Genomic DNA, 24,068 nt, shown 5'->3' with positions numbered 1-24,068 from the left:
GGGAGTGAATCATCGGACGGAAGATCTTCCTCTCTGTCTCTCCTCCTCTCTGTGTATCTGACTTTGCAATAAAATAAATAAATAAATATTTTTAAAAAAGACTATATTAAACATTAAGATGAAAAGCAGATACAAAGAAGACAAACATTGCATGATGTCAACATGTCCCTGAAGGAGCTAAATCTATAGCAACAGCAAGCAGAGTAGAGGGGACCAGGAAGTTGAGGAGAGAAAATGGGGAGATGGTGCCTCATGGGTATAATCTCTAGGATGATGAAATGGCTCTGGGAATGGACAGAGGTGACCATTGTACATGCAGAATATATTTCATGTCACTAAATATTGTACACTTAAAATTATATACACATCCATGCACACTCATACATGAACACATATGTATTCAAACACATATGCACACATGCACACACAAATATGCACACACATAAACGCATACTCACATAAACACATACTCACACAGAGGTACTTCGAAAAGCTTGGAGAAAAGCTGAATTAAAAGAAAAGCTTGGGCCCGGCGGCGTGGCCTAGTGGGTAAAGTTCTCGCCTTGCACGTGCCGGAATCCCATGTGGGCACCGGTTCTAATCCTGGTGGCCCTGCTTCCCATCCAGCTCCCTGCTTGTGGCCTGGGAGGGCAGTCGAGGACGGCCCAGAGCTTTGGGGCCCGGCACCCACATGGGAGACCCGGAGGGGGTTTCTGGTTCCCAGCTTTGGATCGGCGCAGCACCGGCCATTGCGGTCACTTGGGGAGTGAGTCATCACACGGAGGATCTTCTTCTCTGTCTCTCCTCCTCTCTGTATATCTGACTTTGTAATAAAAACAAACAAATAAATCTTAAAAAAAAAAAAAAGAAAAGCTTATTTGGACCCATGCACCTGTAGGTTCTTCAAATTTCATGAGGATGCATATTAGGAAGAAAAACATGCTTGGGTTTTGTATTCTTGCAGCAAAACAAACATCTTTGTACAAAATTTCTTCAAAACCTTTTAGAAGCACCCTCATATATGTACTCCTATGAATGCTCATATATACTTCATATAATGACAAATAAATACAGGTTAACAATCAAAGATACAAAGTGGAATGCCTGACTGGGAGTCGGGTCCCGGAGACAGCGTTGCTGGCGCACTCTCTCCTGAGTGACAAGTGACAGATGACAAGTGACAGATGACAGCACTGCGGCTGAGCACCAGGAAAGCAAAAGCGACCAAGTCCCAGGCAAGCAAAAGTGACCAAGTCCCCTCTTGGAAAGCGGGTCCAGTCGCAGGGAAGTTCACCTTCCGAGACGCAACCCCAGCCTGGGGGCCAACTCCTTGCAACACCTGATTTAAATCTGGTAAGCAGAGTCTGCTTTTCAGAATGTCATGGTGGAGGAATTTCAGAGAACAGATAATGAAAAACTTCCAAGGTAGTACATTCAGGCTTTGGTTGACTTTATACAATTTGCGCTTATAGGTCCATCAGCTGTGACCTTGGAAAAGTGCAGCTGGATTTACCCTTTCACGGAATGTCACTATCTTTTCCCGGCAGCCTCCGGAATCAAGCACTGACCTACCCATAGCTGTGTCACTCTCAGCGCGATACACTGGGGGTCCATCAGGGGACAAAACAACACACTCATCTTCAGGATCCAGGGCTTCTAAAACTCCAGATACTGTCTAATTTTTCCTATTTTATGGATGGATAAACTGAGATCCAATGAGCTTAAGTAACTCACTCAACTTAACATAGCTATTAAGTGCTGGATTTGTATTGAAACCCAGGAAGTTCTCCTCCATAATCCGTGCACTCAAGCATGACATTACATTGCTGTCCTGTAGCTGGTCTGATGGCAATTATGAACAACTAAAACACCTAAAACATATATATATACACACACACACAAAGAGGGGCTAGAGCCATGGCATAGCACGTTAAGCCACCACTTTAATGCAAACATCCATCCCATATTAAAGTAGCAGTTTGAGCCCTAGCTGTTCTTCCAATTCAGCTCCCCGCTAGTGTGCGTGAGAAAGCCATGGGAGCTGGCCCAGGTGCTTGGGTTCCTGCCATCCATGTGGGAGATCCCGGCAGAGTGCTTGGCTCCTGGCTTTGACCTGGTCCAATTCCAACCGCTACAGCCATTGGGAAATGAACAACCAGATGGAAGAACTCTCTCTTTTTTTAAGATTTATTAATTTTTATTGGAAAGTTGTATGTACAGAGAGGAAGAGAGACAGAGAGGAAGATCGTCTGCCTGTTGATTCGGCCGCAACACCCAGAGCTGCACTGATCTGAAGCCAGGAGCCAGGAGCCTCTTCCAGGTCTCCCATGTGGGTGCAGAGTCCCAAGGCTTTGGGCCGTCCTCCACTGCTTTCCCAGGCCACAAGCAGGGAGCTGGATGAGAAACAGGGCTGCCAGGATTAGAACCTGCGCCGATATGGGATCCTGGCATGTGCAGGCAAGGACTTTAGCCGCTAGGCTGCAGCACTGGACCTGAAGATCTCTCTCTTTCTCTACCTGACTCTCCCTCTTTTTGTGTCATTTTTCCTTTTAAATAAATAAATCTTTAAATAAATAAATCTTTGAAGAATGATGGAGATTAGAATTGTTTTTCTGAGGCATCTATTTCTAAACTGAGTTCTGGGGGTTGAATATATAGCATGGTGACTAGAGTTCATGAGGGTCTATTGCTTGCTTGAAATAAGTTTCAAGGCAGTATATGTCCAACATTCTTAACCATACACACAAATGATCATTGAGTAAAGTGAAGGATGTGTCAACTAGCTCAACTGTAATGAACAGTTTACAGCGTGTGTTACTACGGTTTGAGCATCACTGGGTGGGAATTTATGACCATACATGACTATAGTCCCCAAAGACTTTGAATTATACTAAAAGGGTGGTGAACTTGATCCAAGTATAGGCTCCTTGACATTCAGGAAGTGATTAGATGAAGTCATAGGGTGGAGTCTTCATCAGCAAATCCTATTGATTTTGCAAAGTGAAGGACAAGGAGGAGAGAGACCTACAGATCCCGGCATGTGTGATCTGTCTCTTGCCATGGGATGCTTTGTACCATGCTGGCCTCTGCCATCAGGAATGCCATCACCAGAGGCCAAATGAAGGGGACCCAAGCAGTGGTGAAGCCTTCAGGACCATGACCCAATATAATCCCCTTCTTTCTAAAACGCTCCGCCTTGTGATAGTCACCAAAAGCTAATTAATAAAGACATTCATAAAAGCATCACATATGCTTTAAAATACCTCATTTTACTTACAATCCTATTCCCTTCAATAAGGATGAGAAAATAAAATGTAGGGATCCCTCGGGGTACTCTGTTCTGTACACAGAGCCTTGCATTTTCAGCAGTAGCCTGCTTCTCCTTCGTACCCCTTCCCAATTGAGCCTATTTTTGCTGAGCTCATTCTACTGTGAGCTAACACTAGACAGCCCCAGACAGGCTGTAGCCACGGTACCACCACACATGCATATGTAGCCTGCAGAGGGCATTTCAACCCAAGAACCTGCTCCATGGCAAAACAACGGAGGGTGCAGTGAACACTGCAGTCCTCTGCTGCTTTTCTGAGTTTTCATGACCAGATATTTAGGATGCTTTCTGAGTAGTGCCTGTCACAAAAAAGACAACACAACGGTCAGCTCCTTCCAGTTAACGAACACTAACCCAGTAAGCCTACAGGCCTACGGAGAGTGTGACAAATCCACTCCAGACAACCAACTGCAGGTGCACACTCACCTTGGTCACATGACTCATGACAGATCTCAACAGCTGGAGGGCCAGGTTTTTATGTGAATGCAGTCGTAAGGTGAGAGAGAGATTGAGAAACTGACTTTGTAAAAATAGACAAGAATCACCCTGCATATAATGTTAGAAACTACAATAGCATCGAATGTTTGTAAGTCAGGAATCCATCAGTAAACACACTACTTTCTAGGCAAGAAAACTGGAAGAAAAGTAAGAATACAGTAACAAACAAACAGGGGTAGACATGTAGTGCCCCTTGAAGCACCCACATCACAAATCGTAGTACCTAGGTTCCACCACCAATCCCACTGTCCTGTTAATGCGCACCCAAGAAGGCTACATGTGATGGTTCAAGCAGTTGGGTGGCCTGCCACTCACATGGGAGACACAGACTGAGAACCCAGCTCCTGCCTTTAGCTTGGCCTGGCCTCAGCCGTGACAAGATTTGAGAAGCGAACTAACAGATGAAAGATCTGTCTCTTTACCTTTGAAATAAATGAATACTTTTAAAAGGTGGCAAATATCAAACCGAAATTCTCTCTTCCAACTTTCTGATTGAAACGAATGTATGAGAAACCGTTGAATGTATCTGGACAATAAGATGCTGGACTTTATGCTTGGTATATACTTGCAATGAAAGAATCTTGACTGAATTTGAAATGTAATACAGCAACAAGGTGGAGGAATCCACCATGGGGGGAGGGCACCAGGAGGGGTTGGGGGAATCCCAGAGCCTATGAAACTGTGTCATATAATGCAATGTAATTAATAAAATAAACAATTTTCCAAAAAAAGAGAAACGAATGTATGAGAAGATACCTATTTACATAAACACACATACATATATATATTACACAGCATAAAATGATGTACAGTATTAAACTACTTCATCCAATATAAAAATATTAAGTCTTGATACACCTTACAGACTGATCTTCCTAAAATGCATCATTTTTAAAAAAGATTTGCTTATTCACTTTGAAAGATTTGTGGATAGAGAAAGAGACAGAGAGACCTTCCACCTGCTGGTTCACTCCACAGGCTGGTTGGCTGGTTCACTCCCCAGGCTGGTTGGCTGGTCCGCTCCACAGGCTGGTTGGCTGGTCCGCTCCCCAGGCTGGTTGGCTGGTCCGCTCCACAGGCTGGTTGGCTGGTCTGCTCCACAGGCTGGTTGGCTGGTCCGCTCCACAGGCTGGTTGGCTGGTTCACTCCACAGGCTGGCCACACTGAGGTCAGCAATTCCATTGAGTCAGAAGTGAAGCAGCTCTGCAAGAGCACCATGGCCTACTATGCCACACACAGGCCCCTCAAAAACGCATCCTGAATTCTCCTTATTAATGAGTACAAATCATTGCTTTCTAGCAGTATTTTTGACATATGATGTTTAAAAATATCCTACTCATAGGGACAGCACTGTGGCATGGACAGTTGGGCCATGGCTTAACACTTGGAACATCTCTCTCTCTCTCTCTCTCTCTCTCTCTCTCTCTCTCTCTCTCTCTCCTCTTTCTGTTACTCTAACTTTCTAATACATTTTTTTAAAAAAATAAATCTTTAGCTATAACAAAAATTTTACTCTCTTTGAAAAGGAACTTTTGAGGAACTAACTTAATTTTAGAGATGACTTTTCATTTTATTTAAGCCAAGATTTTTTTTTTTTTGCCTCTGTTGGTATTTTAGCCAAATAGAATTCTTAGAAAAAAAATAGTAACCAGCATATTCCTAGAGAATAGCCTTTCGGATGTGAAAATGTTACATCAATCCCTTAATGTTATCCTGTCTTGGCTTTTTAAATTGCTTTCAGAAAAAAAAGCCACATATTCCCATGATGTTGCTGGCACTGCCAATGTCATGTGTTCTGTTTCGGATTTGGCGAAAATGAGTATGCATGACCTAAGCACAGTTAAAAACGCAATTTCTAGAGGGAAGCAGCTGGCCCAGCAGTTACAATGCCATGTGGGACGCCCACATCCCGTTCTGGAGCGGCCAGGTTCAAGTGTAGGCTCCACTCTCAATTCCAGTTTCCTGCTAATGCAGCCTCAGGAGGCACAGGTGCTGACTTAAGGAACTGGATCCACGCCATGCATCTGGATAGGGTTCTGAGCTCCCACTGCAGCTCTACCCAGCCCTGAGTGGTACAGGTGCTGGGGAGCAACCCAGTGGCCAGGAGCTAGTGCGCTCGCTCTCTCTCTCTCTCTCTCTCTCTGTGTCTCTGTCTTTCTCTGTGACATAAACAAAGCATAAATACATAAATCTAGTGACTCTGCTAAGTGAATCTAAAGTAATTCTATCTGATGTTAGAAATCTCTAATGTCAAAGGTTTACCCTACTAATTTAGTTTCAATGATAGGAGGCTGAATCCATTTCCTTCTGTCAAATTCATTTAACCCAAACATGCTTTTTTGTCATTTGTGTTTGAATGCTAATTAGGACGGAGCTGATCTGAAATATTTCTTCATGCTTTACCAGGAGGACTGTTTATAAAGATTAGGAATTCTTTGCTTTCCTCCCTGATCACCTGCCACTTTTACTAAGGCATATTATGTGCAGGAAAGGGCTTACTGCTTGGAATAAAAGATTGAAAACAGACCAGCCTCCTTCCTCAGCTACATCCCACAGCTACATAAAAAGATGCTCTACACTAAGATGGGACAAGGGGGACATTTCAATTAGGCCTTTTATAATGGGTAAGAGACCACAGGTAGAGAGAGAGCATTGCGCAAAGAAGAATCAACAGGAAGGCAAGCAGAGACATTACATTACATGGTACGTTCAGAAAGGGATGTAATGTATGGACAGCTGGGAGGCTGCGAGCCTGGCGAAGACGAGCTCTCAGTGCTAAGTTGCGGATGGAATCCTAGAGAATCTAGAACGACATACACTCAAGTTCAGACTTCATATTATAGAGAAGAGAAAGCTAATAAAATCCTTCTAATTTTCCCTTTCACTCTACCATATTCATGCTTTAGTAAACACCAAAGGAGAATCATTTTTAATGAACAAATCACCCTAACACTAAAAAAATAAAAAGTTTCGTTTTGCTCTTCTTCATTTATGGTCTTATCCACACGTTTGTCATGAACTTTTTAAGCACTCTGTAGACACAAGTTTAGAACTATGAACTTCATATTTAACATTAGATTAGGCACACGTTTCTGTACTTCCTTATGCCACCAATGGGTTTCACATCCTGGAATAATTCAATCAGTCCTTTTCCTCTGGAAGATAACAATGCTGAGTGGAATGGATGGAACATAGAGAAAATAAACTATACAACAAAAATATTCTCTTGGAAGCAGCTGTTGTCATCCAGAAAAGTGATGCTAATGGTCCCAAATGACACGGGCACTAAAGAATGAACAAGAGTGGAGAAATGTGAAATATTTCAGAGGCCAGACCACAGCACGTGGTGAAGGACCACAGTGCAGGGACACAAGCTGCTGCCGAGTAGCTGCCCGTGAAGGATCGGCTGGCTATTCCAGCTCTACAACAAGGAGCCCACTGAGGGGAGCCGGCAGGGTTTCAGGCTTCCGGCAGAAATCAAGCTAAAGGCATCGCCACGATCAGCTGGAGCCACCTGCGAGGATGGTGGAAGAGACTTGGCCTCAGCTTGATTTCACATGACCTAGGCAGGGACATGAGCCCTGGGTGCTGATCAAAGATGCCCCCTATCTCTTAGGGCAGAGATGTTGATCTATGTGTCCGCGTCAGCCACAGGCAAACATGGCCGTTCGATTCTAATTTCTTTGGAAGCCCAGCGAACACCTCCCTTTCAAAGCTCTCAAATCGTCACTCAGGAAGGAACCCTACCAAGCCCAGCAGCATCTGTTAAGAAGATGCCTGCTGTAAGAAAATTCACTGCATTTCCTGAACGGCTGTGGCTTGACTCACAGCTCTCCACCAAACCACACAGCCTCTCTGAAGCACTCCTGCAATGATTAGCCGGTGACAGCATCAGCTAGGGAGGATGAGTTCTAACACATCAAACAGAAGGCGAGCTTGGTGCTGCCTCACAGAACACTGGTTCTGGTACCACCTCTGGAAGGCGTGCTTGGTGCCGCCTCACAGAACACTGGTTCTGGTACCACCTCTGGAAGGCGTACTTGGTGCCGCCTCACAGAACACTGGTTCTTGTACCACCTCTGGAAGGCGTGCTTGGTGCCGCCTCACAGAACACTGCCTCTGGAGCCGAACCCGACCTCTAAAGAACTGGGGCAGTGCAGGTGCTTCCTGCGCATGCTCCATCTGGGGGTGGTGGGCCTTCCTGGAGCAGTGTCGTTTGGAAATCCTGCTGTTTTCAGGGCACCTCATACCATAGGTATAAGTGACACCATTTCTAACTAGACACATGCTTTCCGAGAACCATTTTCTATTTTGCGACTTGTAAGCAAAGAGTGAGGGCTCCACAAAAGCCTCCAAAATAGAAAAGCCAGCATCTGGTATTTTGTTCAAATACTAAAGTTTTATCATTTCTTTCAAATTTTCCATTTTTTTGTATATTTTGATATTTCACATGATTATTTTCTATTGATTTTTATAACGTATGTAACACTTGAGATTCTATTTACTGTTTGTAGTTTTAGATGTCATTTTCTTAATCTTCCACCCGATGGCCTTTACCACACACACAAAGACATGCGGGCCAACAACTGCGTATGCCTCTCCTGCATGTTGACAACAGGAGCGCTCACCTTGTGGGTCACACAACACCCTTCTCCCTCCCAGGGACCCAGCTCAGAGTATCAGGAAAACCCAGCAAGTTACTGTTGGAGGCACAGCTGCCCTTCCTCCTGCCTGGCAACCTGCGCCTTCCCACCCCTTGGCTGAGTAAACACAAGCAATCCACCCTGTTCAGGCCTTTTCGTTTCCCAAACTCCTTGCATCACAACTGAATGGAGACTGTTCTGTCATCGACCCCATATCTCACACGTTCTGGGCTCTTGATGGGTGTAGTTTTCCCAAGTAAGACTGTCACGAAGCAAGAGGACCCCTACCACCCACTCATGGCTTAAAAAGGAAAAATAAAAAGTGTTTTAATGCATTGGGTAGTTGTGAGTTTGTGAAATACAGATTTGAACTTGGTCTCCACGCCAACTCCCAACACCCTTACCCTCTCTCTAATGATAATGTCATTTTCTACACCAACAAACTGGCTAATATGGATGGACAGAGGCAGCACTACCCCATCGAGTCCAGGGAGAGGAGAGAGGCTGCAGGTTCTGTTCATCGCCAACAGCCCACCAAGTTAATTAGTCACACCTGCACAATGAGGCCTCCACAACGAGGACAGAGGATTGGAGCAGCTGGGCATAGGAGGGACTGGAAGGTGGCCCCTTCTCCCACGACTTGCCCCATGCAGTTTTGCATCGGTATGACTCCTGAGTTCCCCTATACTTCCCTGAGTATTGTGAGCCAATGTAACAGGTGAAGACAAGCAGAGGGTGGCAGGAACCTACTGGGAAGTGGTCTTCTGCCATCAGGGTTGACATCCTGTGAGGTCTAACAGCTGGAAGGAACATCATTCAGAATAAATAACCCAGGGCAAGCAGGACTATCTGTGGGAGCCAAGGATGAACTCCCACCTGACTGCAGTCGGGCCCCCACCCTCAGATCTTTCTCCCAGCCTGATGCTCTGGTCCAGCTCCCCATAGCTCATGTCCCAACTCACCGCCACTGTTAGGCCAGACCCACTCAGGGGCCTGTGGTTGGGGAGAAAGACAAAAAAACCAAGGTCCCCCAAAGAGCCTATGATGGAGGGAAACACCTTGTGCATGTAGGCAAAACTAGGTTTCTGAAGGTTCAAAGACTATGCTGATTTCACATCCTGAAAAGGTTTGACATTTGAAGAGCGACTGTGATACGCCTGGTTTGGTGTTGCTTAGATCAACAAGCAAATATTTCCTGGGCACCTGTTCAATGCTGGACCCTTTGTTTTGTGTGAGCAGGCAAAGAGGAAGATGCTGAATTAGTCTCAGACGGCTGTTTCCAAACCTCAGTGTATAAGTTAGCGAGGCACATTTCCTGGGCTCCCCATCACTAAGCATTCTGATCCATCAAGCCTAGTGGCACTAAATCTCCAGCTCCAAGAACCACAGCCAGAACCATACAGACCACCCTTGGGAAACACTGACCCGTGACCCCACTCATGAAGCAGCTTGCAATCCAGAAAGGATGACGACAGGTGCCCACAAAGCCAGGCAGAGCGCCACACGGCATTTCCCGCAGGCACTCGCTGTGAACAGGAGTTCCTAAAAAGAGAGCGGTTAGCCAAGCGCCGAGGACTCAGGGAAGATCTGAGGACTCAGAGAGAGACAGTCTTAAGTGTTATCTCACCTGTACCTCCAGATTCCCTCCGGCACTGAGCACAGATGCTGAGGAAGACATGGGCTTGAAAGATCACCACCAACTCAGTGAAGAAACTTCCGTGGTGGTGACAGCGAGGACCCTGTCCCCAAGAGGATCTAAAACTGACATTTCCAGATAACACTGCGTTTGCATTTTCACTCTGCCGCATTCATGTGGTTTCCTGCACTTCATAATTTAACATTTGTTAGGGGCGGGGGGGGGTAAAAATGCTATTATGAAACTAGAATAATGTACCACTCTGAGGCAGCCCTCCAGCTGCTAACGAGAGTGATATCGGAGCATCATTCAAAGTGTCATTCATGGCTCTGTTGCAAAATGGGGATGTTTAGTAAGAAAGAGAAACACTACATTCATTTCGATGTAAAATTGTGTTTGGGGCTCCCCACGGGGTTAAAGGGCTCACAGATAGCCAGTTACACAAGCACAAAGAGAGGAAAAGTGTAAGTTCCCTTAAAGAAAAAGAACAGATAAAATACCAAAGAAACCCACTGAAGCCAGATGTTGTCATGCAGCCAACTGCTTGTGACACAGGTATCCCACAGGAGCACAGGTCGGAGGGTTGGCTGCTCCACTTCTGATCCAGTCCCCCGCTAGTGTGCCAAGGAAAGCATAGAAGATGCCTTGGGCTTCTGTCACCCGCACAGGAGATGGAGTTCCTGGGTCCTGACTTCAGCTTGGCCCAGCCCCAGTGACTGCAGCCATTTGAGGAGTGAACCAGGAGACAGAACAGCGCTCTTCTTCTCTCCCTATAACTCTTCTTTAAAAAAAAAAAAAAAACAACTGAGGGCCCAGAGACGTGACCTAACGGCTAAAGTCCTCGCCTTGAACGCACTGGGATCCCATATGGGCACCGGTTCTAATCCCGGCAGCTCCACTTCCCATCCAGCTCTCTGCTTGTGGCCTGGGAAAGCAGTGGAGGAAGTCCCAAAGCTTTGGGACCCTGCACCCATGTGGCAGACACGGAAGATGCTCTGGGCTCTTGGTTTCGCATCGGCACAGCACCAGCCGTTGCAGTCACTTGGGGAGTGAATCATTGGAAAGAAGATATTCCTCTCTGTCTCTCCTCCTCTCTGTATATCTGCCTTTCCAATAAAATAAATAAATCTTTTAAATAAATAAATATGATAATTTTTTAAAAATCCTATCTGATTCATTTGAATATAATAGCCAGAAACTACTGCCACATTTCCCTCATCTTGGTTGACACGATAGGTTATGGTGTAGAGAACGGCTCCCAGGGGCTGGGCCACCTTTCCTGCTTACTGCCTGGCCCAGTGAGCTCTTCCACAAATGATGCCTAGTGAAGGGTAAGAAGTAAAGGGTGTACTCAATGACTTTCACTAGAGGGCTCTGAATTTTAAATTTGAAAGAGACCTTGAAAATCATTAAGGTACATGGTCATATTTTTACAGGTGAGCCATCCACAGGTGATGGGTAAGGTCTGTGTGTCCACCCAGACAGGTAGGACTAAATTGAGTTTCCACTGGCAGAGCCTGTGTCCAGGAAATGACAAGAACAGACTAGGCCGAAAAGATGTCCTTTGATGTCCAAATTAATTTGGACTATCATTTAAAATCTTTTTAACATTCATGTAGAGTCTAGAGTATTTGGATTTTAAACCCCAGGCCAAGAGTGTCCCTTGGGGGCATGAAGTTTACTGAGAAGTTATTCAATACAGATGCAGGCGGGGCAGAGGAAGGGTTCTACAGCGTGGCGAAGGGACCACAATGTATGACAATGTATTATGTAGCTTATGAGGAAAAGAATTAAGAGGAGGACTTAGAAGATTCCCAGCACAAACAATCCATGTTTGAGATGGAAAGACTAAACAAATCCAGGAAACAGCCACTATGCACTGAACACAAGCACCAAACTACAGCAGTGTCGCTCATGCTAAAGGAAAATCACTTAGTCAAAATTTGTTGAACAGGACTCAGTAACCCTACCTGCCTGGCCCGTTGGCCCTTGGCAACACTTGACCCCAGGCTAACAAACCTGTCAGCAGAAGAAATCTACCACCTCCTCCTGTGTGAGTGCCCACTCATGGTTCACCTAAAATTGCATATAGGAAGAAACAAGAGTTCTTCAAAATGCTTGCGGAAAATGGAATTAATAAACAAATATGTTCAAGTTCAAAAAGTTTTGAACTCCGTACATACCCATATACCTCATTGATGGTGTGTTTAAGTTGTCTGAAGTTTCACTGTGTGAGTGTGTGTGTGTGTGTGTGTGTGTGTGTGTGTGGTTGGTCTTCTATTTCTCCAAGATTTTCGTAAGCATTTTACTGCATTCACTTCATATGTAGCTATTGCATGCTTACACACAAACACAAGCTTTCTTAAAAACAAAGAGAGTGGATTCCACCACATGAAGGATCCGTGATAATGGTCAAAGCATGGGGAGAGAGGGGTGTGCTATCGGGTTCATGGTATCATTCAGTGAAGCAGTATCTTGAACTATCTATCAGGTGATATGACAGCTCCATAGTTGTTGGTTGGTTTTATCGGAAAGGCAGATATACAGAGAGAAGGAGAGAGACAGAGAAGATCTTCTTTCCAATGATTCACTCCCCAAGTGGCCGCAACGGCCAGTGCTGCACTGATCCGAAACCAGGAGCCCAAAGCATCTTCCAAAAGCTTTGGGACTTCCTCCACTGCTACCCCAGGCCACAAGCAGGGAACTGGATGGGAAGTGGGGCTGTCAGGATTAGAACCAGCACCCATATGGGATTCCAGCACATGCAAGGCAAGGACTTTCGCCGCTAGGCTACTGCACCAGGCCCCAGCTCCATAGTTTTTAGGCTCCCTGCATATTAACTTCCACAAATAAGGGAAGACAGGTGATATTGGTCTTCCTGGGTGTGGCTAACCACAATGCATACTGCCAAGATCCTACTCCTGCACAAACTTCAGAAACAAACATGCAAAGCAAATCTGGTATTGGAACAACATGTTGTCAAACGTCCTGGTGTGTGGGATTGGGGAGAAACTCTGGCGCACTTGAATAAGACCCTGGTACACACCACATCAATGCCACCAGATGCCAGGGCCCTCGGATGACTCACCAGAGAGGAGCTGTGTTTCAGGATCCTCGGGGCAGGCTGGGGTCCACTCCTGCCCCTCGTGCTCACGGCCTATGGCAGCACTCCCAGGGAGGCCTCAGAGCAGACTCTTACATGATGGCCCAGGATGCTACATCAAACAAAACAAAGCACCAAGTCAGACAGAAAATGCCACTTCAAGCAGTTAGTGGATATTCAGGGGAAATCCCTGGCCTTACTCAAACAGCTATTTTATAACCTCAAACAAGCATGTTAATTACCAGAATGAAGCTATGGCCCATCTTAGGCACCCCCCGAAATACCAGATGTGGGAGTGTGGGAAGAAGAAAGAAAGAAAACAAGGTGGCCTATAAACTGGGAGCTTGCTCACAAAACTTTAAGTGCAACCATCAAAATAAAAAAAAAAATTAAATGCATCTTTTTGTTAAATCACTTTTTGTTTAGGAATGTTTCTTGATGGATTGAATTTATTTCAGAGACGAAGAGAGAATGCACCCACCAGCAGGGTCACCCGCTCCCCGCAGAGGCTTGCAAAGGCCTGTACCTGGGGTCTAGAACTTAATCCGGGTATCCTGGGGTCAGGGGATCCTGGAGGGGGAGCAGGAAGTCAGCTACCAGGGCCGTCACTCTGCTTGCCAGCACCTGAATTAGCAGATGGGTAGCAGATCCAGGATTCTATGCATGCTAGTACAAGTGATACCTGATTACAACATTGAAACCTAAAATAGATTCAATACATTTTGGCAACTGAAAAGTCTAATGTGTAGAGGTCAAAGGTGCAACTTGAAGAAAGTTTTGGTTCAAATGAATATTAAGGGGCAGGTACTTGGTACAGCAGTTACGGGATGAGGGCGTGTCTTGGTACCCTATCCGTGTGCCTGGATTCTAGTCCACACTGTGCTTTCAATTGCAGCTTGCTGCTGAAGTGCATCCTGGGAAATAGCAGGAGATGGCGCAAGAATGTGGGTACCAGACAGCTATGTAGGAAACACAGAATGAGTTCCTGGCTCCTGGACAAAGCTTGGCGCAGCAGTGGTTGCTGCAGGCATTGTGGAAATAAGCTGGAAGACAGATCTGTCGGCCTGCATTGCTGTCTCCCTTTCAAATAAACACACTAAAAAAAAAAAAAAGAAAGAAAAAGAAAAGAAAGACAGACAGACGTTGTGGAGCAATGGGTTAACCTAGCACCTGTGATGCCAGCATCCTATATGAGTGCTGGCTCCTACCCCAGCTGCTTCACTTCTAATCCAGCGCCTGGCTGACATGCCTGAGAAGACAGCAGAAGATGGCCAGGCTCCCTGGGCCCCTCCTATATGTCCAGGAGACCTGGATGGGATTCCAGGGGCCAGCTTGCTCCAGGCCAGCCCTGGCTTTTGCAGCCATTTGGTGAGTGAATCAGCAAACGGGAGATACTTCTCCTCTTTCTCTCGACCCCCCTCTTTTTTACTCTATATTTCAGATAAAACAAATAAATCAAATCAATCTCAACAGAAAGGGAAAGTTCGACTAGCTCTGCCATTGAAGACTCGGATTGAATCCAGTTCATAAAAGGTGCTTCATAAAATCATGGAAATGGAATGAAAATCTAAAATAAATGGAAAAAAATTTTGCAACTCCTCTGGTTATTTTTTCTGAATATGAATTTCCCTTGTGAAGAGTCCTGTATTAAAACTAAAAAAAAAAAATAAAGGGCCATTAGGATTTGAACAAAAAGTTTTGTCAAGCATACGAGAGGAAGTTTCTATTTTGCACTTCAAATAGGTCACTGGGTTTCCCTCGTGTTATTTTTGATTACATCTCATCAAAATCTTCTCTATCTAGGTTGGCAAGCAGAAGTTATTCTATACCCTGAGTAGCAAAGGTGTGGTGGAAATAGGCATGCCTCTTGGCCCCAGCTCGGGGCAGCTGACAAGGACCCCCACACCATGGCTGTAAGAAGCGGTTGCTTGGCTCCTTCTGAAACTCCATCACATGCACCCCAGTGGACGCAAGTCTCCACCTGCTTTGTAAGCCTTTGATGAGCTCTTCCCCATCCACTTGGAAAGCCCCCCGGAAGACGGTCACCCTCCATGGCCACATCACGATTGTCACTCTAAGCTCCACAAATCTCCCAAGGTGCTGGGCAGTCACATTCCATCCAATGACCCGACTGTGAGAGGGGGTGTCCACGTGTGTGTCTCCCAGGTTGTTCTCAGAACTATGGATCCCTTGAAAGTCTCCCAAAGTCACAACTTTATGCAATTGTCAATATCTTTGCAAAGGACTTTGTGTCTATCTGTGGCTCAATCCATGTAGACATTTATGACTTTCTAAGAGGAGGGAGTGCCTCTTGGTGAAGTCTTAAACAAGTGGGTTTAGCACTTTTAAATTGCAGTGTCGCTGCAAGAGCGGCAGGCTGAAAATACAAGTCTTTTTTCCTATGGTTGATGTTATGATAACCACGGGAAGTCGGATTGTGAGGATTCTATTAGCTTCTTGAGAAGTTTTCATGAGATGTAAGTCAGCTCCCACTCACATGAGTAACAGTAAAATATTGACACACATCGACAGAAGCCAGGAAGTTCAAAGTTTCACAGACTGTCTCAAGCTTACCAGTCTGGTAAAAACAGAAATTGGAGGGGGGCAGAGAAGATGAGGAGGAGGGGGAAGAATCCAGGCCCAGTACAAATTATGGGCTGGCCTCAATCTTCCTTCTTTATCATAAAGTTTTCACGGCCTTCCTCTTTATTCTTTGCCAACTTTCTATCTCAGGATTTTAGAATTAGAAGGAGTCTGTGTTCATGAATTCTAACATCTGCAAAGTAGCCTGTTGGCTCAGGAGGGTAAATGGCACCTCTTAAAGTCACACAGTGAGTTAATATGTACTTTCCTAGACCCCGGGGTGAATCACTCATGTTCACTGGCTCCTGAGGAGAGAAAGTCATTGAATGTACTGTTATGTGGTTTTGTTCAAAAAGTTCCTCAGTAGCATAGCATTTCCTCAGAGCACTCTCTCTTTCTCTGCTTTGTTTTGTCGTTAGAAAGAAATTCATTTCTGGATGAGACTATTTTTGTCACCTGTCATGGAGCAAACGCTACCTGGGAGGGGCAGAATGGTGCAACGTCATTGGCTGTCAAAGGCAGGTGTCAGGAGAGGACCAGGTTGACACTGTTCACCAAGGCGAACAGAGAACGTGAGGCCTCATTGAAGTGACATTCTTTTCCATTTCCCCCATCGCTGCAGGTGTCAAGGGGTTAAAAGTGATTCACTGTGGGACTTACAGCTGACCCTCCAACACACATCCCATGATGGCTAGGAGACAGCTTGTATCAGAAGAAAACCACTAAAAAATGTACAGATCTCTCTCCAGTGAGAATTTCAATGTGTTTCCTTCTTTGGCCATGCTGCTAAAAATGAACAGGTCCTACTTGGGTCCTGTTGTCTACTCACTGTGGCCGTCTGCTCAAGATGCCCTATGTACACAGCTAAGGGCAGAAATTCAGCTCACAAAGATGCATGCCCACGACCTTAGAATCTTCAGGGAAGAGGATATTTCCCTGAAGGTGCATTCATGGAACAGGTATATTATGAAAAAACTATGCAAGGATTCTGCATTTTTGCACCAAAATAAATGTATCTTTTAATTCTATTTTCTTCATGGACTTTTTGCAATACCCTTGCCTGTTTGAATATATGAAACTTGGCTATACAAGCAAAGATTTCACTCCAGATGACATCTTTACAGTGTTTTCAAATTTGACAGGCGTTTGGGTGATAATTCCCTGAAAACTACCAGGCAGAAAGTCTAGACTATGAACTGGAGCCAGAAAACTGGGGCCTAGGAACCCCAAGACTTTTAGTTTTGCAGCACCTGTGCGTTTGTTTGTTCGTTTGTTTAACTCAAACCAGGGTCAGTAATATAGACTTAGTTCCCAACTTGCCAAACAGATGGATTTACGTAAATATTCTGTATCATTAATTACCAACCATATGACAAGGACATTTTTAACATGTATTTCAATATTCCAAACCAAATAAAATCCTTACAAAACAAGGCACCCTGGCCCAACAAAAAACCGATTGTATCCATTTCTCTATTAGGTAGATCTTCCTTCTGAAATGGAACAAGGAGGAAGAGACTTAGAGGTTTGTGACAGAGGAGGGAGAGTATTCTCTGCCATAGATGGTGCTGGGAATATGAACCCTACCTCATACCATAGAGAAAATCAATTCTCAGCCAATAGCACAGAGGCTCCTCAATTTACTGTCCAGTAAAACCCTCAAATGTTGAAGCTGTTACGGAGCATGAGAGAAATCACACCAGATACAGTGTAGGATGTTAGGAGTCTTTTATTGCCCAAGCTTGGTGACAGCTGCTCCGGCTAAACTCCAGGAGCGACTGTGCCATACAGCAGAGGTCAGGGGTTTTTAACAGCAGATGCAAGGGGTTTTTAAGGTCTCATCCTCCAATCAGATTGAGAGCAGTACAGAACAAAGTTTCCGTACATTCAACTATTAAGTGCAGGAGACAGGAAGGGAACTATAAGGGCCCAAAATTTTCCTGTAGTTAACTAGCCAAACATAGTACAATAGGAGGCAGGAGGGGCCAAGTGCAGAGCCTGCGGAGCCTTTTCCGGACCATCAATTAACTTGAACCGCTTGGGAGGGATGAGGGGTGGGGCACACACCAGGAGCCTCTGGTGCCAGTTTTGCACATTCAATTGACTTGAATGGCATGAGAGCAAGCAGGAAGGCTGGGACATTTTACCACTGTCTTGCGTGCTGTCAATTAACCTGACAAGCAGGTGCTAGCCAGCAATCAGCTGCACCTCATCACAGAACCTACGGAACCACTTGAGTCACTCAGCTCAGCCACACACAGCACAGGTGGCCGCTACCAACATCCCTGGGGCGGGGGAGGGGGGAGGTCTGAGCCAAGCACGGTTTCTGCAGGACACTGATGATCTCTGCACCATAGTTAAGTTGAAGGACTGTAAGCGCAGCCATCAGAAGTGGAGACTGTGTGCCATTACACAGGTAGGTATACGACCATGCTGTCTTTATCATACATCTGTACATCTTTACACAAAAATGCTCCGAAATTAACATTCTTTTTTAAAACTTTTGACTTCTAAAGATCTCTTTAATTGCTTGCTTTGAAAGGCGAGAGTTATTGGGGCGGGGTGAGGGGGGAATCCATTCACTGATTTACTTCCCAAATGGTCCCTATGGCCTGAGCTGAGCTGGGTGAAATCCAGGAGTTTGATGTGAGTACAGGAGCCCAAGCACTTGGACCAGCCTCCACTGCTTTTCCAGGAGCATTAGCAGAGAGCCAGATTGGAAGTGAAGCAGCCAGAACTCAAACCAGAGCCGATATGGGATGCTGGCATTGCAGACAGCGGTTTAACCCATGATGCCACAACACCAGTCCCGAGAAATACAATTTCATAAGTATCAAAGGCCTTGCGGGCTTTTGTAAAGATGTTGATGCTCATATTTTAAGCAAAATGGGGGAGACCAAGAGAATTTTGAATGGAGCAATACCATGTTTTAAGGAACTGTTTGGTCTATCATGTGAGGGATACACTGTGAGGAGACCAGATGGAATATGGAGAGCCAGTCAGAGTTCTGCAAACACCTAAAAAAGGCCCCATCTGTGAACACAGAGTCCTGGGCCGAGGTGGAGGTGCAGAGAATTGGGCAAGTCCTGGGTGCGTGAGGCAAGTCAAGCTAGTTAGTTGTATTCTTGAAAGAGAAGAGCGAAAGATGCTCCAAGGTTTGAGCCCATCATCCCGAAGGAAGACAGCCAGGACAGTGGGGGAAGCTGCCGTCCAGGAACTGCCCTTCTCCAGGGGAGCCCGAGAGCTCTTCCCAGTTGCAGGCGGGATCTAAGGACAGTGGAGTGCACGCCACTGCCCACGTGTGCATGAAGCCATCCCAGGAAGCAGAGGCCCTCTCCAAGAGGGGCCTATTTCCCTGTCTTTCTGGAGTGTGGACCCCATCCCCAGGGCTCACTTCTAGCAAATGAACTGCAGCAAAAGCAATGGACCACAAGAAGGTCCACTCGCATTGTCTCCTAACTGTTCACTCTGGGAGAGGCTGACCATTCCCTTAGGCTGACCCAGCCCTGAGGCAGCCCCATGGAGGGATGTCATGGCTGGGCACTGAGGCCCGCTGGCATCCCTGTGCGAGATGAGTTTGCGGGGAAATCCACTCTGGCTCCACCCCATCCTTCAACCCAGTTCAATAGCTTCTGGGTTACCTCACAGAAAGTCTGGGGCCAGAGAGATCTCAGCAAAGACCTGGTTGCTCTGAGAGCCGAGGAGTGCTTGTTGTGCTAAGTCACTCATGATGGCTGCTGATGACCCATCCACAGAGAATTGAGATAGGAATGGTATAGAAACTACTTTTCTGGAACCTTCCAAGACACCTTACAGTGGGGCAAACAGTCCCATCCAGTTCACTCACACACCATACATAGGAAGAAATGCTTAAAAGCTTGCAGAAAAGATCAGTTTTTCTTTGGCACTAAAAGAAAAACAAATTGAAATCCCTATATAGCTGCATTCACAAAACGCATTTTCTAGGACGCCTCGTGTATGGTGGAGGTGTGGTTCAAGTTCAGCCCGTCTGTCCTCATGGCTTGGTTTCCCCTGCAGGTGCACTGCTTTCAACCACTGCATGTCATTGTCCCCCCCCCAGCCCCCCCGGATCACACTTTCTGCTTTTTAGTTGTGCATCCCTGAGGTTTCACCTCTCACTGAGGAAAAGTGCCAAAATCGTATGATTGACACAAGCAGGATGCGATCTGCATTGTCACCAAACTTCTTTTATGCATATATATTTTTTCTGTTATCCTATTGTTTTAAATGAACAGTTTCTGTTTATCTGTTTGAAAAGCAGAGCATGAGAGAATCTTCCAACTACTCACTCACTCTCATAAGCACACAGCACAGCTGAAACCAGGAGCCAGAGTTTGCAACCAGTCTCCCCATGGAGAGCTTGGCCCACAATCTGCTGCTGCCACCCCCCAGGACACATTAGCAGGCACCTGGATTGGAAGCAGACATGCCAGGATTGAAACCAACATTCTGAAGCAGAATGCAGCATCTCAAGCTGCCCCCAGCCTCCTACACCAAAGCTATAGTTACCTCCCTTAGCCGAGAGAGATGAGCTCCAAGATCCAAAGTGGGGAGATTCCTGAAACTCAAATAGTATCAAACCCTGTACATTGCGTTATTCCGACACCTACATAGCTACGCTCAAGATCAATGTCTAAATCAGGCACAGGAAGAGATTGAAAACAATCACTAGTAATGAAACAACCAGTGCAATCATATACTGTAATAAAAGTCACTTCGATTCATGAATCATTTCTTTCTGGAATCTTGCATCAACTATTTTCAGACCACAGTGCCTGAAACCATAGAAAATGAAGCCCTGGGTACGAGGAGGGGCCACGGCACTCCGCGACAAGGAAAAGAACAAGACGAAATATAACACCCCCACCCAGTCATTTGTGTTTTTTAAAATAATAAGGGAAAATCAATTGCTAGTTGACAATGGAAAGCCACTAAGGACTCAAACAGCATGAAGCACTTCAGCAGGAAATGGCAAGGCCAAAAAATAAAAAACAAAGTCTCTGAGCGATACAAAATACAGCGACTCTTGTCCCACTCATCATCATGGCAAATTAAGATGTTTCCATTCTTGGGGTAACACAGACAGGAGAAGCAGAGAAGGCAAAAGAAATTTCAACACACTTCTGTCTCCACACAAACTACAGCGGTTGGGTTCAAAAGAAACTGGCTGTTTCATGTAACAGGGAATTAATCTTAGGAAGACAGTACCCACCAGGTGGCAGCCAGGGCAGTTTTTGACCCCCTCTTCCCGGCTAACAGTCCTGCATTTGTAGGTTCAGCTATTTATCAGCACTTACCATTGTATTCGGTCTTAAAAGTAATTTGGAGACAGTTAAAGTATACAGGAGGGGAGAGGTAATTCTATGCAAATGCTATGCGATTTTTTGTAAGGGACTTGAGCAACCATGGATTTCAGCAACCACAGAGGGTCCTGGGTCCCGGAGACACCAAGGTGTGACTCTATTTTTGTTTTATCTGTAAGGACTATATTTGCCAATCAATGAAAACTCAAGAAATAGAAACACTCATAAAAAGAAAACCCCCAGCCACTTATAAATTCTTGTTACCCAAAGCAACTGTATTACAAAAGCATGTGACAGCTTACCAAAGGCATTTTTTTTTTTTTTTTTTGCCATTTTAAAATATCAAACAGTAGTAACAGCGAAACAGCCTGGCTGCTCCCACTTAACCTGTAATTTGGACAATTTGTGTGGGGATGAGATTATTTTGTCGTATGACATAAGGAACAGATGCTACTAATTAACATACAACAATGTCTAAAACAGAGTTTGAAAAACATACGAGTTAGGAAGCATAAGTTGAAACAGCTTTGCAGTGTATAAGCAAACTAGTATAGTCTGATGGGATATCAGGGTTGAGTTTGTTTGTTTTTTAAGAAAAAAAATCAGTCAAATTAGCTGGTAGACTTTTCTAAGCCCTCCTCTAAATAAAATAGGTATTTCAAGGAAATGAGCTGATAGATCTTGATTTTTATTTTCAAAAATTTGGGAGACGATAGCATACAGTAGCGGCATGTGTAAAGCAATGTCACCTTTCACTGGGAAACACTGCACTAAAAATAAGAGGGAAGAAAAAAAAAGAGTTGAAATAAATTTGAGGAGCACTTTTGAAGGAATTTAATATGTCAGGATCCAACAAAAGACCCCTGGGAATTGGGGTTGAATGATGTTTCTTTTGATATCCAAATTATGAAAATCATCTATGCTGGGGGGTGGTCCTTAAAAACTCACAGAGTGGGTAAAGCACCACTTGGGATGCTCGCATCTCACAATACACCTGCTGGGCCCAGTGCGATAGCGTGATGGTTCAGGTCCTCGCCTTGAATGCGCCCCGGATCCCATATGGCGCCGGTTCTAATCCCGGCAGTTCCACTCCCCATCCAGCTCCCTGCTTGTGGCCTGGGAAAGCAGTGGAGGATGGCCCAAAGCTTTGGGACCCTGCACCCGCGTGGGAGACCTGGAAAGAAGTTCCTGGTTCCCAGCTTCGGACCCGCATAGCACCGGCTGTTGCGGCCACTTGGGGAATGAATCATTGGACGGAAGATCTTCCTCTCTGTCTTATGTCCTCTCTGTATATCTACCTTTCCAATAAAATAAATAAATCTTTAAATAAACAAATAAACATAATACACCTGCTGCAAGTTCCTGCTCTGCTTATGATCCAGCTGCCTGCGCATGTGCATCCAAGGAGGCAACAAGTGATGACTCAAGTATTGGGCACCTGCCACCCATGTGAGAGAGATGGATGGAGCCCTGGGAGAGCGAACCAGCAATATGGAAGCACTGGGACCATCCTCCACTGCTTTCCTAGGTCATTAGCAAGGAGCTGGGTCAGAAATGGAGCAGCTGGGACAGCAGGCAGAATCTGTGTGGGAGGACAGCATCCATGCTGGCCCCAAAGAAAGCTTTTTCAAAAGGGCACATAAAACCGTGTACTGTGATGACTGCATGTATTTCACATATTTTTTGGCACAAAAATAAACAAGTTTTTTTCATTTGATAAAAGGAAGATCCCTTCTAGTTACATGTGCTGTAAATAAAAGGAGGAAAAAACCATGTAGCTTGTCCCAAAAAACATTTGACCACGGACTATTTTTTTCCGGAAGAGATAAGCAACCAGTGGACGCTGGTCTAAATACACCCTCATATACAAACTCATAAACCAATAAATTTTTAGTCTCAAATTCTTTTTGCACTCCTTAGGTAGATTAATACACTAGTCACTGTATTTGAAATCAAAAGTGAGGGTATTTTTAAAACATGCACACATTTATTTAAGGTCATATGAATCAATCCATTGCATATTATCAAAGAGAGCGTATCTTTCATGTTCAGCCTAGTTGAAAAAAAAAGTTCACTTACTACACATGTCTCTGATTTCAGTTTACTGGGATATGTCGTGGTGGGGCTGATGCACACGGAAATCAGGCCTCCATCCTGAGCTAACTGTGACTACTTTTGTATCACACTCAAACTTGGCACACGGCATGTTCTCCAAGGACAATGACCATGTGCAAACCAAAACACATCCCTGAGCTACCGCTGTCCTTTTCTACTAAAGTTTATTCAGCAGTCTTCTGCTCAGGAGGGATCTTCGTCCATGCATGCATTATGTATTTGTAGCAGAAACTCCTAATCTCCTAGGAAATAGTATCAAGTCACTAGGTAACACATGTCTCCAAAAACTGATACATTGCATTATACAACATCATCCCACCACCACAGGGCCTCTGAAAAACTCCGCTACCCACTTGTGAGACCATGAGCTTGACGCAGGCAAATAAGGTCTCAGTAGGATCACAAAAATAGCTTTGACCTTCCAGACTGCCCCACCACCACCGCCACCACCACCACCACGCAAAGGGCTTGGGGCTTCTTAGTGAGAGCTGTGACTCATCGTACCTCCAACCCTCAGCAGATGCCGCCCACCAATACTCACACTCAGCCCGTGGCTTCTGTCGGTCTAACCTGGAGTCTTCCTAGGACCACTGCACCCCACCCAGGAAGAATCCCCTGGCAGACCTGGCCATGACCGTGCCATAGACCCCAGGGGACAGTGGGAGAGGGTCAGCTGTGACAGAAACAAAGTTTACCTGGACCCTACCACATAACAATCTAGGAGAAATGTGTATTTGTCTCTATTCTATAGCACTTTCTTCCAGTGCAGCCTTTAGCCATCTAGTAAAGATAGATTTTAACCGAAGAGAAGAAATAGGTAAGTACCCTGAAACTTATT

The 24,068-nt window shown here is 45.3% G+C and overlaps 1 long non-coding RNA gene across 1 annotated transcript in view; it reads right to left on the bottom strand.

Moving 5' to 3' along the window:
• LOC131480991 (uncharacterized) overlaps positions 1-24,068 on the bottom strand; it is a 293,554-nt gene that overhangs the window by 169,368 nt on the left and 100,118 nt on the right. The window contains exon 3 of the long non-coding RNA XR_009245954.1: positions 13,194-13,320. This is a non-coding gene — a long non-coding RNA (uncharacterized LOC131480991). The remainder of the gene's footprint in view (positions 1-13,193; positions 13,321-24,068) is intronic.

This window comes from Ochotona princeps, chromosome 1 (genome assembly GCF_030435755.1).
Source record: "Ochotona princeps isolate mOchPri1 chromosome 1, mOchPri1.hap1, whole genome shotgun sequence".
Taxonomy (NCBI): domain Eukaryota; kingdom Metazoa; phylum Chordata; class Mammalia; order Lagomorpha; family Ochotonidae; genus Ochotona; species Ochotona princeps.
The sequence above is the reverse complement of the archived record's forward strand: the minus strand, read 5'-3'. Positions and strand labels throughout refer to the sequence as shown.